This window comes from Cherax quadricarinatus, chromosome 27, assembly GCF_038502225.1.
Source record: "Cherax quadricarinatus isolate ZL_2023a chromosome 27, ASM3850222v1, whole genome shotgun sequence".
NCBI classification, from domain to species: domain Eukaryota; kingdom Metazoa; phylum Arthropoda; class Malacostraca; order Decapoda; family Parastacidae; genus Cherax; species Cherax quadricarinatus.
The window spans coordinates 2,801,904-2,819,055 of record NC_091318.1 but is presented as its reverse complement, the minus strand read 5'-3'; the positions used below and the strand labels follow the sequence as shown (position 1 = coordinate 2,819,055).

Genomic DNA, 17,152 nt, shown 5'->3' with positions numbered 1-17,152 from the left:
TATAAAGGAGATAATATCTTATTATTATGCTAGGAATAAGGTAAAATGAGTTATTTATATTTACATGTGTGTTAGCTAAAAAAAAAATCATTCTCCTCCGTTTGTGTCGCTACAATCATTAGGTAAGTTCTGGCTCTCTTCTTAAACTGGTTCATACTATGACTGTTACAAAAATGCGATATTCATTTCTGAAACTTTGTAAGCTCCTGGAGTGTTGATTGTAACACGAAAGGCCTAGAGCTATTATTCAACTCCCCCTGCAGTTGTTTTGCATGTATATAAATACATATAAATAAATAAATATATATATATATATATATATATATATATATATATATATATATATATATATATATATATATATATATATATATATATATATATATATGCAATAAGATCACAGTAAACAGGTGATTTTAAAATATGCAAAACAACCACTGTGAAAGAGTACTGAAATTCCAAGCGCTTTCGTGACTACTCACATTGTCAAGGAACTATGAAAGTAATACAAACAAAGGGCTTAGACTACACCTCACACTCCTCCCCCACAACAAAGAAACACCTGAAGCGCGACAATACCGAACTCATAAGAAATGAGGAACACTGAAGTAGGTCCGCTGGTCCAACTAGACAGGTCCTCACGACATCCCACTAACAAAATATTCTACCCAAGAAATAAGGTTTATTATTTGTCCAATGTATTATTAAACTCTAACCAAATTTTATTAATTATAAATGAGTCTAATTTATATAAACCTAAAGAAATATTCATATTATTTTCAAAACTGCTTTTTATGAAACAAGATTCAATTATATTTCTGTCAACCATGGACATGCTTGATACAACTTTCTTAACTTTTTGAAAATCAATTGGATGGTTAAAATCTCTCACATGAATAAATAGAACATTGGAATCTTGTCCAGTTCTAATGCTATATTTATGTTGTTTTAATCTAAGTTCGAGATTTTTACCAGTTTGACCGTAATAAACTTTATCGCAAATTTTACAAGGAATCTTATAGACACATCCGTCAGCGTTTTGGGGGGAATTCTTTATCAAAAGTTTTTTTACTGTATCAAGATTTTTAAATACAACTTTAATATTAAAAGTCTTAAGAAGAGAAGGAATATAGACAAGGTTTTCATGGTAAGGGAGAACCAACATATTTTTAGTTGAATAAGGTTGGTTGTTCCTTTTTGGGTTGTAAAAAGTATTTCTAGCAATTTTAAATGATTTATCAATTACATTTCTCGGGTATTTCAGATCAATGGCTATTTCATAAATTTTGGATATTTCTTCATCTATGAACTCTGGACTACAAATACGTAAAGCTCTCAAAAACATTGATGAGAAAACAGACAGTTTAACTCTATCTTGATGGGAAGAATAATAGTGGACATAGGAACAGTTATTTGTAGGTTTTCTGTAAATTTTAAATTTGAATTCATTATTATTCTTAATAATTAAAACATCTAGAAAAGGCAATGAGTTATTTTCCTCAAACTCAACAGCAAAGTTTATAGAATGGGCTAAGCTATTTAATTTGCCAAGGAAATGGTGTATATCTACATTCTTGGGCATAAGACATAAAATATCATCAACATATCTGAACCATTTTGCTCTGTTAGGGAGGATTGTGTTAAGCAATCTTGTTTCAAAAAATTCCATGTATAGATTACTAAGAACAGGTGAAAGAGGATTTCCCATTGTCATGCCAAACTTCTGAGTGTAAAACTTATCATTCAATGCAAATTTTTGCATCAACAATGCAAAGTTTAATAAGTTTAATGATGGTAGGAACTGGCAATGGTAAATCATAATTAACGAGTTCTTCAGATAAGAAACTTAATAAATCATCAACAGGAACTTTCGTAAACAAGGAAGTAACATCAAAACTAAGCATGCTAATAACAATTTTGTAATTAATTTATCAGATGAAGTGTTAGATAAAAATACAACTGCTGCTCTAGGTTTTGGTCTAAGTTTTGCAACTTCAAAAAAACTGAATAATGTTGAAATTGCAAAAGCCTTTTGTAACTTTGAAAAATCTTCTGATTTATCCACTGATGAAATTAATATTAGTAAAGGAATGGTATATAGCTCTATGTTAAAACCAAACATTCCCAATTGCCCTCAAAGATTCTTTAAATCTTATGATACACTTAATAATAATAAAAATTTGTGCCTTACCAAAGCAGATAAAATAAATGCAATTGTAATTATGAAAGAAAATGATTACCAAGAAAAAATGAATAATCTCTTAGATGATACTGAAACCTATTCTAAACTTAGAAAAAAATCCCTTAGAAACCGATAAAAGCAATTTCAATAAAACAATAAAACTTCTACTGAAAGGCAAAGATGAATTAATTAAACAATTTACCTCCACTAATCCATCTTTACCTTACATGTATGGACTAATAAAAACACACAAACCAGGTAATCCAATTAGACCAATTATTAGCTCCATAGAATCAGTTTCGTATAAATTGTCCAAATGGCTTGTTAACATTTTGAGCCCTATTGTTGGTAAAATTTCTTACTTTAATGTAAAAAACAACTTAGATTTAGTTGATAAGTTAAGCTCCTTGACTGACTTAAATGATTTTAACATGGTTAGTTTTGATGTTACTTCCTTGTTTACGAAAGTTCCTGTTGATGATTTATTAAGTTTCTTATCTGAAGAACTCATTAATTATGATTTACCATTGCCAGTTCCTACTATCATTAAACTCATTAAACTTTGCATTGTTGATGCAAAATTTGTATTTAATGATAAGTTTTACACTCAGAAATTTGGTATGGCAATGGGAAATCCTCTTTCACCTGTTCTTAGTAATCTATACACGGAATTTTTTGAAACAAGATTGCTTAACACAATCCTCCCTAATAGAGCAAAATGGTTCAGATATGTTGATATTTTATGTCTTATGCCCAAGAATGTAGATATACACCATTTCCTTGGCAAGTTAAATAGCTTAGCCCATTCTATAAACTTTGCTGTTGAGTTTGAGGAAAATAACTCATTGCCTTTTCTAGATGTTTTAATTATTAAGAGTAATAATGAATTCAAATTTAAAATTTACAGAAAACCTACAAATAACTGTTCCTATGTCCACTATTATTCTTCCCATCAAGATAGAGTTAAACTGTCTGTTTTCTCATCAATGTTTTTGAGAGCTTTACGTATTTGTAGTCCAGAGTTCATAGATGAAGAAATATCCAAAATTTATGAAATAGCCATTGATCTGAAATACCCGAGAAATGTAATTGATAAATAATTTAAAATTGCTAGAAATACTTTTTACAACCCAAAAAGGAACAACCAACCTTATTCAACTAAAAATATGTTGGTTCTAACTTACCATGAAAACTTGGTTGATATGCCTTCCCTTCTTAAGACTTTTAATATTAAAGTTGTATTTAAAAATCTTGATACAGTAAAAAAAAACTTTTGATAAAGAATTCCCCCCAAAACGCTGACGGATGTGTCTATAAGATTCCTTGTAAAATTTGCGATAAAGTTTATTATGGTGAAACTGGTAAAAATCTCGAACTTAGATTAAAACAACATAAATATAGCATTAGAACTGGACAAGATTCCAATGCTCTATTTATTCATGTGAGAGATTTTAACAATCCAATTGATTTTCAAAAAGTTGAGTAAGTTGTATCAAGCATGTCCATGGTTGACAGAAATATAATTGAATCTTGTTTTATAAAAAGCAGTTTTGAAAATAATATGAATATTTCCTTAGGTTTATATAAATTAGACTCATTTATAATTACTAAAATTTGGTTAGAGTTTAATAATACATTGGACAAATAATAAACCTTATTTATTGGGTAGAATATTTTGTTAGTGGGATGTCGTAAGAACCTGTCTAGTTGGACCAGCGGACCTACTTCAGTGTTCCTCTTTTCTTATGAGTTCGGTATTGTCGCGCATCAGGTGTTTCTTTGTTGTGGGGGTTGAATGTGAGGTGTAGTCTAAGCCCTTTAATTGCCTTCCTTTGTTTGTATTACTTTCATAGTTCCTTGACAATGTGAGTAGTCACGAAAGCGCTTGGAATTTCACTACTTTTTCACAGTGATTGTTTTGCATATATATATATATATATATATATATATATATATATATATATATATATATATATATATATATATATATATATATATATATATATATCCATACATTTATATATATATAAATGTATGGAAGAGGGTAAGGTACCTAGGGATTGGCAGAGAGCATGCATAGTTCCTTTGTATAAAGGCGAAGGGGATAAAAGAGAGTGCAAAAATTATAGGGGGATAAGTCTGTTGAGTGTACCTGGTAAAGTGTATGGTAGAGTTATAATTGAAAGAATTAAGAGTAAGACGGAGAATAGGATAGCAGATGAACAAGGAGGCTTTAGGAAAGGTAGGGGGTGTGTGGACCAGGTGTTTACAGTGAAACATATAAGTGAACAGTATTTAGATAAGGCTAAAGAGGTCTTTGTGGCATTTATGGATTTGGAAAAGGCGTATGACAGGGTGGATAGGGGGGCAATGTGGCAGATGTTGCAAGTGTATGGTGTAGGAGGTAGGTTACTGAAAGCAGTGAAGAGTTTTTACGAGGATAGTGAGGCTCAAGTTAGAGTATGTAGGAAAGAGGGAAATTTTTTCCCAGTAAAAGTAGGCCTTAGACAAGGATGTGTGATGTCACCGTGGTTGTTTAATATATTTATAGATGGGGTTGTAAGAGAAGTAAATGCGAGGGTCTTGGCAAGAGGCGTGGAGTTAAAAGATAAAGAATCACACACAAAGTGGGAGTTGTCACAGCTGCTCTTTGTTGATGACACTGTGCTCTTGGGAGATTCTGAAGAGAAGTTGCAGAGATTGGTGGATGAATTTGGTAGGGTGTGCAAAAGAAGAAAATTAAAGGTGAATACAGGAAAGAGTAAGGTTATGAGGATAACAAAAAGATTAGGTGATGAAAGATTGAATATCAGATTGGAGGGAGAGAGTATGGAGGAGGTGAACGTATTCAGATATTTGGGAGTGGACGTGTCAGCGGATGGGTCTATGAAAGATGAGGTGAATCATAGAATTGATGAGGGAAAAAGAGTGAGTGGTGCACTTAGGAGTCTGTGGAGACAAAGAACTTTGTCCTTGGAGGCAAAGAGGGGAATGTATGAGAGTATAGTTTTACCAACGCTCTTATATGGGTGTGAAGCGTGGGTGATGAATGTTGCAGCGAGGAGAAGGCTGGAGGCAGTGAAGATGTCATGTCTGAGGGCAATGTGTGGTGTGAATATAATGCAGAGAATTCGTAGTTTGGAAGTTAGGAGGAGGTGCGGGATTACCAAAACTGTTGTCCAGAGGGCTGAGGAAGGGTTGTTGAGGTGGTTCGGACATGTAGAGAGAATGGAGCGAAACAGAATGACTTCAAGAGTGTATCAGTCTGTAGTGGAAGGAAGGCGGGGTAGGGGTCGGCCTAGGAAGGGTTGGAGGGAGGGGGTAAAGGAGGTTTTGTGTGCGAGGGGCTTGGACTTCCAGCAGGCATGCGTGAGCGTGTTTGATAGGAGTGAATGGAGACAAATGGTTTTTAATACTTGACGTGCTGTTGGAGTGTGAGCAAAGTAACATTTATGAAGGGATTCAGGGAAACCGGCAGGCCGGACTTGAGTCCTGGAGATGGGAAGTACAGTGCCTGGACTCTGAAGGAGGGGTGTTAATGTTGCAGTTTAAAAACTGTAGTGTAAAGCACCCTTCTGGCAAGACAGTGATGGAGTGAATGATGGTGAAAGTTTTTCTTTTTCGGGCCACCCTGCCTTGGTGGGAATCGGCCGGTGTGATAATAATAATAAAAAATAAAATATATATATATATATATATATATATATATATATACATATATATATATATATATATATATATATATATATATATATATATATATATATATATGTCGTGCCGAATAGGCAGAACTTGCGATCTTGGCTTAAATAGCAATGCTCTTCTTGCCATATAGGACAAGTGAAAAATTGTGTATGCAATAATTTCGCAAAAATCATTCTGAACCTAACGAAAAAAATATATTTCACTGTGTTTGTTTAGTATTAAATTATTTTATACAAATTTAAAATATATTTAGTTGGGTTAGGCTAAAATAAATTGCTCTTGTTATAATAAGGTTAGGTAAGTTTTCTAAGATTCTTTTGGAGCAAAATTAAAAAATTTTACATTAACATTAATGAAAAAAATGTATCTTTAAACGTATAAGAGAAAATTTTAGAAAGGACTTAATTTTAAATGAGTTCTTGCTAATTGACCAGTTTTACATATTCGGCACGACATATATATATATATATATATATATAGATATATATATATATATATATAGATATATATATATAGATATATAGATATATATAGATATATATATATATATAGATATATATAGATATATATGGTAAGGTAACTAATAGTCTGTCATCTTGGTTTGGTCTACAGCAAGAGCCAGCAGGTTCGGCACAAGAGCTATACGATGGCATCAAGCACGTTCGTCCAGGAAACGGATTTGAAGCCAACTTCATGATTTTCAGGAAGGTTGACGTGAACGGAGAGAATGAACAACCTCTCTTCACCTACTTGAAGGTAAAGTATTTTTAAGTATCCCTGAATAGCGATCATTCAACTAGGTTTCTTAGCCACAGGCAACATGGCAATGTTGTAAAATCAGTAAAAAATTTTCTTGGCACACTGTTTTGTCGTCTTTTAGTTTATAGTTTAAGTTCTTCCATTGCAGATGACACCCGAATCTGCATGACAGTGTCTTCCATTGCAGACACTGCAAAGCTCCAGGCAGACATCAACCAAATCTTTCAGTGGGCTGCAGAAAACAATATGAAGTTCAACGATGAGAAATTTCAATTACTCAGATATGGTAAACATGAGGAAATTAAATCTTCATCAGAGTACAAAACAAATTCTGGCCACAAAATAGAGCGAAACACCAACGTCAAAGACCTGGGAGTGATCATGTCGGAGGATCTCACCTTCAAGGACCATAACATTGTATCAATCGCATCTGCTAGAAAAATGACAGGATGGATAATGAGAACCTTCAAAACTAGGGAGGCCAAGCCCATGATGACACTCTTCAGGTCACTTGTTCTATCTAGGCTGGAATATTGCTGCACTCTAACAGCACCTTTCAAGGCAGGTGAAATTGCCGACCTAGAGAATGTACAGAGAACTTTCACGGCGCGCATAACGGAGATAAAACACCTCAATTATTGGGAGCGCTTGAGGTTCCTAAACCTGTATTCCCTGGAACGCAGGAGGGAGAGATACATGATTATATACACCTGGAAAATCCTAGAGGGACTAGTACCGAACTTGCACACGAAAATCACCCACTACGAAAGCAAAAGACTTGGCAGACGATGCACCATCCCCCCAATGAAAAGCAGGGGTGTCACTAGCACGTTAAGAGACCATACAATAAGTGTCAGGGGCCCGAGACTGTTCAACTGCCTCCCAGCACACATAAGGGGGATTACCAACAGACCCCTGGCAGTCTTCAAGCTGGCACTGGACAAGCATCTAAAGTCAGTTCCAGATCAGCCGGGCTGTGGCTCGTATGTTGGTTTGCGTGCAGCCAGCAGCAACAGCCTGGTTGATCAGGCTCTGATCCACCAGGAGGCCTGGTCTCAGACCGGGCCGCGGGGGCGTTGACCCCCGGAACTCTCTCCAGGTAAACTCCAGGTATTCTAACTTAACTCAACCCGACCTAACCTAACCTAACTTAACCTTACTTAGAAATAGGCTGCAATTCCCGTATGAAAGTGGAACGTAGATATTAGATGGACAGACAACCATTAATTACCAAAATTTTATTTCACTCATTCCAAGAGAAGTTATGAGTCTATCAGCTTCAACGTTGGTATATGGTAACCAGGGCAAGATTCTTGGAACAATTGCCATGTTCCCTATGAACAACGTTGTTGAACTTATTCCCTGCATCCTGGAATGGCTCTGATAACCCACCAAACACTACTACTTAGCTTCATAAAAGGTGCTTTCTAATTCACCGATGTATGTAAGCAAATGCCAGTTTTACCCATAAAATAGTCTGGAAATTTTATTTCCATTAAATCATTAAGTCTTCATCTTCCTCTTCTGGACGGCTTTAGTATTTAATGGCTGATACATGTAGAAGATGGTACCCATTTAGTCGATATGTTGACAAATTTATCAATATACCAAATTAGTTTATAAACTAGGAATCTGTGATAACTGGAGAATGCTTCCTCTGATCACCTCTGCTGTGTTTTGTTGAAAGTTCATGTTATTATCGTTCTGCATAATTCCCAATTTGCCCTTTTTATTACAGAAATATTGATAGAGATTTCCATTCATTAAATAATGACTCTTGTTATTAGCTTTAAAATGTTAACAAATTCATTCCATGAGGATGACACTTAAAAACTTGGAATCGTTGGATTCAGAGCAATTAATGCAGTGTGTCTTTTTCTGATAGACTTCATACTTTGTGTGTCGATGGTTTCATTAAACGTAAGCTTGGAATTCCTCTTTCAACCATGTAAATTTTCAATTTCAATACTAACAAATAAATTTATTTCCATGTTATAAGTAATGATTGCTACTTCTGGTGGGTTTCCAGCACCGAGGTGTTGCTGATTCTTATTTTAAATTATTTTTAACTGAAGTTGTGTGTCTGCCATTTCATTAGAAAAAATATCAAATTGGGTTTTCTTAAAAGAATTAATGAATGCAGACAATTTTAAGTAGAATATAATTTAAAAAATGAAAAATATTGAAAACTCTTGTTTTTTTCTTCTTGGTCTTTAGTGCTGCATCACTTTAAACATTCTAGTCTTGTCTCTGATCGCCTACAATTTCTCTCCCTGGTAAACTTTAATAGTAAAGATATGTTTACAGGTGACATGTGCAGGTTCTCTCTGCTCAGTTTTATATAAAAAACTTCAAAACTGGATTCCATGCGATAACTTTAGAAAAATCACTTTAATAATAGACTTCAAATTTTCAACAGTTGTATGTTACTTAAAAGGTTGGTAGTGTTGGTAGTGTTGGTAGTGTTGGTAGTGATGGTAGTGTTGGTCGTGTTGGTAGTGTTGGTAGTGTTGGTAGTGTTGGTAGTGTTGGTAGTGTGTAGGTTCCAATTTGCAACATTTATTCTCGAAATAGTAAGGAACTGTTATGCAATAACTAGATTAAGTTACCTAAAGAATGGTTCCTCCATGTTGGTCAGGGACTTGTGATCCAGTGAGCTGGACTTACTCTCTTCTTGGAATGAATCTAAATGCGTCACATTTCTAGCTGCTCATCGGGTTTAACGCTTCCGTTGATTAAATTAAAAAATGAATGGCATCAGTCTGGAGTGATTGATGTGGCTTTTCAAATGAATGAAGCATTTTTGAAATTAAGATTGAGTAAGAGCAATCCTTTTTAGTTTTGTGAATGAACTGCAGAATACATCATTTGATTAGTGCTGAAGTGTTTTCCTCAAGGGAAGCTTCTTGATTTTAGGGTAAGTTTTGATGTGTCAGTTTTGTTATAATTAATTCCGTGAAATAACTGGAGAATGTCTCAATTGATTGATTATATTGGGTTATTCTCAAAGGTTAAATATATATAATTTTTATGTGCTTATAAAGTCTGTGTTCTCACAGACCATATTATCTTATTAAGAATTTTGGTCCCAAAGCTTAAATAAAAACTACTAACTTATTTACTTAGTGACGTACGTACTTACCAACGCACTTACGTACTTACATACTAAATTACTTTCTTACCTACTTATTCCTTAAACGCTGAGTAATCTTTCTTACAGAAAAGTTTAGATTGATTTTGATCTGTGCATAGGCTAATCTGCTTTTTTATGGTAGATTTGGGAAAATTGAAATACTGTTTTTTATACGATAATTTCTGAGTGTCTTATCTGATTGGCTTTAACATTTCAACGCTGATAACTTGATAATGCAGCTTCAGAGCGGCTTCAGACTTCATATGATGTTTTTGGTCTCTCGCTTTCAATATTAAGCACTAATGTATGTTGTACAAGAATGGTATACAATGAAGACAGAACTATATACAGAAGATGAGGTAATCAGTCCCTCAGCCTTGAAGTTGGTGTGAAGAACACCGTAGTCGTGTTCTTCACACCAACTCCAAGGCTGAGGGACTGATTACCTTATATTCTGTATATACTTATACTGTCTTCATATTATGTCCTGGAATTTGTATTGATAAAGCCACTGGATGGCGAAACGTCTTTAATAAAGATACTCAGATGTTGCACATATGTCTTAATTTCAAGTAATGTATGTTAACTAGAAGTATTTTTTTCATTCAGTTTGGTCTCTGTTCTTGCTAATATTCCTTTTTTTTTTTAATCACACTGGACTTTCTTAATAACACAGATGGCAGACAACTTTAAGCAAAATACAACTGCAAAAAGAAAACTGAGAAATACTGAAAGCTCAAGTTTCATGGCATTTTTGTTTTTCTTGAGTTTAGTGAAACTTTAAAATACTCGGGACACGTCGAGACAGGAGAAACAACAATATTCTTAATTTCCACTAACTTCCTCAGAGGTTTTCCTTTATACTTTAAGAACTTCTTATCCGATCGGTTTCAAATTTCCAATCCTCGTGAAGGGAAGATTGGAGGAACATATCGTAACTGTATGAGCATTAAGCTCAGTTTTATATAGATTATTTCCGAAATTCGTTTCTATGTCATTATTTTAGATAGTTTCTTCTGATTGACTTAAAAATTTCAACACTGTTGTATCCTACGTAATTAAGAGAAGATTGATGTTGTTAAAACAAACTTTAGTACTTTCTGTACTATTACAATATATAATTAACTTGTAATAAAATATTAAGCATGAAAGAAAGTCACTAGCATGTTGAACATTTGTGGTAGACTAATGAAACACTTGGTGCCAGTGTCAGTGCCAGTGCTGGTGCCAGTGTAAGTGCCAGTGCTGGTGCTAGTGTAAGTGCCAGTGCTGGTGCCAGTGTAAGTGCCAGTGCTGGTGCCAGTGTAAGTGCCAGTGCTGGTGCCAGTGTAAGTGCCAGTGCTGGTGCCAGTGTAAGTGCCAGTGCTGGTGCCAGTGTAAGTGCCAGTGCTGGGGCCAGTGTCAGTGCCAGTGCTGGTGCCAGTGTCAGTGCCAGTGCTGGTGCCAGTGTAAGTGCCAGTGCTGGTGCCAGTGTCAGTGCCAGTGCTGGTGCCAGTGTCAGTGCCAGTGCTGGTGCCAGTGTCAGTGCCAGTGCTGGTGCCAGTGTAAGTGCCAGTGCTGGTGCCAGTGTAAGTGCCAGTGCTGGTGCCAGTGTAAGTGCCAGTGCTGGTGCCAGTGTAAGTGCCAGTGCTGGTGCCAGTGTAAGTGCCAGTGCTGTGCCAGTGTAAGTGCCAGTGCTGGTGCCAGTGTAAGCGCCAGTGCTGGTGCCAGTATAAGTGCCAGTGCTGGTGCCAGTGTCAGTGCCAGTGTTGGTGCCAGTGTAAGTGCCAGTGCTGGTGCCAGTGTAAGTGCCAGTGCTGGTGCCAGTGTAAGCGCCAGTGCTGGTGCCAGTGTAAGTGCCAGTGCTGGTGCCAGTGTAAGTGCCAGTGCTGGTGCCAGTATAAGTGCCAGTGCTGGTGCCAGTGTAAGTGCCAGTGCTGGTGCCAGTGTAAGTGCCAGTGCTGGTGCCAGTGTAAGTGCCAGTGCCAGTACTAGTGCCAGTTTGACACTTTAAATCTCGAAATGATACAGTAATGTGTTGTGTTAAATAACTGGATAATACTTCATCAAGGATGGGGTGCCGTCATGCTGGTGAAGGGCTCTTGATCCAAGGAACTAGACTTATCCTCCCCTTCCTTGAATTGAATCTGCATGCTTCCCATTCCACAGGCGTTTTATGACCCCTACGAGTTTAGCTCTTTTCCCTGATTAAAAAATTTCTGAACGGTATCAATATCTAACGGCTGATTCATTTTAAAAGTAGATTTACTCTTATTTCAGGTATAGGCTGTGGATGCAAATTTTGTTGAATTCTGTACAATAACTAGAGAATGCATCTTCTGGTCGGCTTCAAACTTTTAGTGTTGATGTATTTTCCTCGAAGGAAGCTTTGCCTGCATTTTACGTTATGCAAATTTTATTGAGCCAAGTTTATTAAGTAAATTGTTTACTGTGAAATAACTTGAGAATGTTTCTTCTGATCAGAAATAAGTCAGAGTTTAACATTACTGGGTTATCATGTGTTAAATTTACATAATATACTTTTAAGTGACCACAACATCTGTAAAGAAAAAATGTTATGTTGTGTATTAGAGCCTAAACCCAAATTTTGATACTGTTTTTTATGGTATAATTACCGAGTGCGTCATCTGACTGGCTTCTGTCTCTTAACTTTGATAAGTTAACAATGGAACTTCTGACCAGCTTCAAATTTAATATTCTGCTTCAGAGTTGGTGTTTGTTAGCGTATAGTTTGAGTTGTGTGTCCCAAGTTGACATTTTTTATTGAAGAAATTGTGATATTAAGTTTGAGTGTGATGACTTGTGAAGATCTTCTGAGTCACTTCACATCTTCTGAGTCACTTCACATCTTCTGAGTCACTTCACATCTTCTGAGTCACTTCACATCTTCTGAGTCACTTCACATCTTCTGAGTCACTTCACATCTTCTGAGTCACTTCACATCTTCTGAGTCACTTCACATCTTCTGAGTCACTTCACATCTTCTGAGTCACTTCACATCTTCTGAGTCAATTCACATCTTCTGAGTCAATTCACATCTTCTGAGTCACTTCACATCTTCTGAGTCACTTCACATCTTCTGAGTCACTTCATATCTTCTGAGTCACTTCACATCTTCTGAGTCACTTCACATCTTCTGAGTCACTTCACATCTTCTGAGTCACTTCATATCTTCTGAGTCACTTCACATCTTCTGAGTCACTTCACATCTTCTGAGTCACTTCACATCTTCTGAGTCACTTCACATCTTCTGAGTCACTTCACATCTTCTGAGTCACTTCACATCTTCTGAGTCACTTCACATCTTCTGAGTCAATTCACATCTTCTGAGTCACTTCACATCTTCTGAGTCACTTCACATCTTCTGAGTCACTTCTCATCTTCTGAGTCACTTCACATCTTCTGAGTCACTTCACATCTTCTGAGTCACTTCATATCTTCTGAGTCACTTCACATCTTCTGAGTCACTTCTCATCTTCTGAGTCACTTCACATCTTCTGAGTCACTTCACATCTTCTGAGTCACTTCATATCTTCTGAGTCACTTCTCATCTTCTGAGTCACTTCACATCTTCTGAGTCACTTCTCATCTTCTGAGTCACTTCACATCTTCTGAGTCACTTCACATCTTCTGAGTCACTTCATATCTTCTGAGTCACTTCTCATCTTCTGAGTCACTTCACATCTTCTGAGTCACTTCACATCTTCTGAGTCACTTCATATCTTCTGAGTCACTTCACATCTTCTGAGTCACTTCACATCTTCTGAGTCACTTCACATCTTCTGAGTCACTTCACATCTTCTGAGTCACTTCACATCTTCTGAGTCACTTCTCATCTTCTGAGTCACTTCACATCTTCAGTGTTAATATTTAACTTCAGAAAGTTAAGCAGCATGTTGCACTGTTGTTACCACCTGTGTTGAGGTACAGATGGTTGACGTTATGTACTACGGAAATATTTTTCTCAGATAACAAATCGATCGAAATACTGTGCATTAAGTTGTTGTTACTTTTATTATTATTATTATTATTATTATTATTATTATTATTATTATTATTATTATTATTATTATTATTATTATTATTATTATTATTATTACTTAGGTATCCCCAAACAAGGATCATAAAGAGGTCACCTGAGTTTTCTTTATCTTTTCCTTGTTTTTCTTTCATTAACAGTAAAAAGGACCAGATTCTTGGAATAACTGACATGTTCGCGATCCCTATTACCAAAGTTGTGTCACCCAACGCTAACTTCCTGGAATAACTGGGATACCTGGTAAAACCCTCAGTGCCGGAGTTTCAAACCTTCAGTAAAAGAAAAAAAACTCTTAATATTATTCGACAACAAGAACTAAATTCAGGAATGTAGTTCCACATGTGTCCATCTTAGATGTAAAACAATGATATCAATTTGAATCAGTTGAAATTAACTTCTTTTGAACCACCTTATTATTTGATGGTTGATGTATTTTAGAGCCAGGATAACACCCATTAAATTTTCTTTGTGTGCAGGCAGATTTGTTGATATATTAAAATGTTTAAAAAAATGGCATGGTTGGAATCAGTGTCACAGCTGGAGAATAACTCCTCGCCAGCTTCAAATTCTCACAACTGTTGTGAGTTCTTCAACACAACACTCGCCGTAAGTCAAAATTGTCCAGTTTTATTCAATACATATTAATATTAATTTTTATTCAATAACTAAATATGCTTCTTCCGACTGGCTTCGAAATATTATTAATGATGCAGTCTATTTTTTTTTTTAAGTAAATTAATTTTATAGACAAAGAGCTTATTTGAAAGCCCAGTCCTGTCTAAAGTATACAACCACACCCCCAGGATGCCACCCACAACAGTCGACTAACACCCAGGTACCTACTTACTGCTAGGTGAACAGGGACAACAGGTCTAGGGACTCATGCCCAACGTTTTCAGCTATGCCGGGGATCGAACCACGGACATTCAGTATGTGAGCTGAGTGTACTCCCAGCTAAGCCACGGGGACATCTGTTTTCATTGGTAGGCTATATTAAAACTAGATATTGTATGATCACTGCGCGACCCGAGGAAAGTATCCCCATATTCCATAACTCCAGTCCCCTGAGCCTCAGTACAGAGTGAGGCCTAAGTTGATAATGCAGGTAAAAATTAGTACTGAAGTTTTACAGGGAATCAGAAGAGGCATTCATAAGTCATCATACAGAAACTAATATTCAGATTTCTTCAATAAAAATAGTAAATGAGGACATATACAACCCAAATTTAATTAAAACCCTCCAAAGCGACTAAAGAGACCAGTATCCTAAAATACACAACACAAGCACATCAAGCTTGAAGGCGCTCACAAGTCTCATCATCTGGTTATCAGTATGGAAGGTTGACGTTAAACAGAGGCAACACTCAAAAATTATCACATGGAAAGCACTATTTCACTTTTTTTAATTTCTTCCAAAAAATGCAAACTGGGACATATACAGAATAAAATCAGTCCAAACTTTTCTCTAAGGAAGACTGACGCACTTTTAAGAATGTAAATACAGTAAAAAAGTATGTTTAGTGCACATAACAAGTTTTTTGCCAATTTTCTTGACGTCACACGCATGTTATAGGCACATAAAAGAACTTTAAGGTGATTTAACTTAGGATAACCATATAAAATCAAACAATGTGACTTCCAATTATTTCACAGAAACTAATTTGAATGATAAAATTTGTACATGATAACTTATATAATCTAACATCAAGAGAGTGTTTCCTTTGAAGAAAACACATCAGTACTAAACGTTTAAGGCTGACCAGAAGATGCAATTATCAGTTATTGCACAGAATCCAACAATTCATATGCCCTCCAAGTCATTCTATTTCGTTCCATCCTTTTTAAATATTCAACCCACCTCAACAACCCCTCCTCAGCCCTCTAGATAATATTTTTAGTAACCCCGCACCTCCTTCTCATCTCCAAGCTGCAGATTCCCTGCATTATATGGGAGGGCCCCACTGATACAGCAGGTTAGGTTCCAGAAAACTGCTGTAAAGCAAAAATCTCAGTATAGTGAATCAGTTTTTTTTTTTTACTTTCAAGTTCATATAAAAAATACATATACAGTACACACATTACTTACCTTAAATTATTTTCGTCCTTAGCTTATAGTGACTGGTGAATATATTAATTGTAGGAAGTCTGAATAAATGAAAAATGGGAATAATTGAAAACTTCTGTATCAGCGAAATGCTGTAAAGCAAAACGCCGTAAAGCGAGGAATGTATGTAATGTTCTTAGATATGACATCTCCACTGCCTCTAGCCCTCTCCATCTTGCAACATTCACCACCCATATTTCACACCCATATAAGAGCGTTGGTATAACTATACTCTCATTCATTCCCCTCTTTGCTTCCTAAGATAATGTTCTTTGTCTCCACAGACTCCTCGTTGCACCCCTCACCTTTCCCCCTCATCAATTCTGTGATTCACCTTGTCTTTCATAGACCCATCTTCTGACAAGTCCACTCCCAAATATCTGAATACATTCACTTCTTCCATAGTCCTTCCCTCCAGTCTGATATCCAATCTTTCGTTACCAAAATTTTTTTTCCTATCCTCATCACGTTACTCTTTCCTATGTTCACTTTTAATTTCCTGCTATTACATACCCTCCCAAACTCGTCCACTAACCATTGCAATTTCTTTTCAGAATCTCCCAAAAGCACAGTCTCATCAGCAAAAAGCAACTGTGACAACTCCCACTTTGTGTTAGATTCTTTATCTTTTAATCCCACACCTCTTGCCAACACCTGAGCATTTACTTCTCTTACAACCCCATCTATAAATATACTGAACAGTCATAGTGACCTCACGCATCACTGTCTAAGGCCTACTTTTACTGGGAAATGATCTCCCTTTCTCCTACATACTCTAATCTGAGTCTCACTATCCTCGTAAAAACTCTTAATTGCCTTCAGTAACCTACCACCTATTCCACACACTTGCAACCTCTGCCACATTGCTCTCCTATCCACCCTATCACATGCCTTTTCCAAATTCATAAAGGCAACGAGACCCTCTTTACCCTTATCTAAATAGTGTTCACTTATATACTTCACTGTAAACACTTGGTCTACACACACTCTACCCTTCCTAAATCCTCCTTGTTCATCTACTATCCTGCTTTCCATCTTATCATTAATTCCTTTAATAATAACTATGCATGCTCTCTGTCAATCCTTAAGTACCTTACCCTCTTCCATACATTTATTAAATAATAGCACCAACCATTACAAAGCTACATCTCTACTTGCTTTTAGCATTTCTGTCTTTATCCCATCAATCCCTGCTACTTAACCCCTTTTCATTCTACCCAGAGCTTCATG

At 36.1% G+C, this 17,152-nt stretch overlaps 1 pseudogene; it reads left to right on the top strand.

Moving 5' to 3' along the window:
* LOC128691085 (glutathione peroxidase-like) overlaps window positions 1-17,152 on the top strand; it is a 117,995-nt pseudogene that overhangs the window by 87,847 nt on the left and 12,996 nt on the right.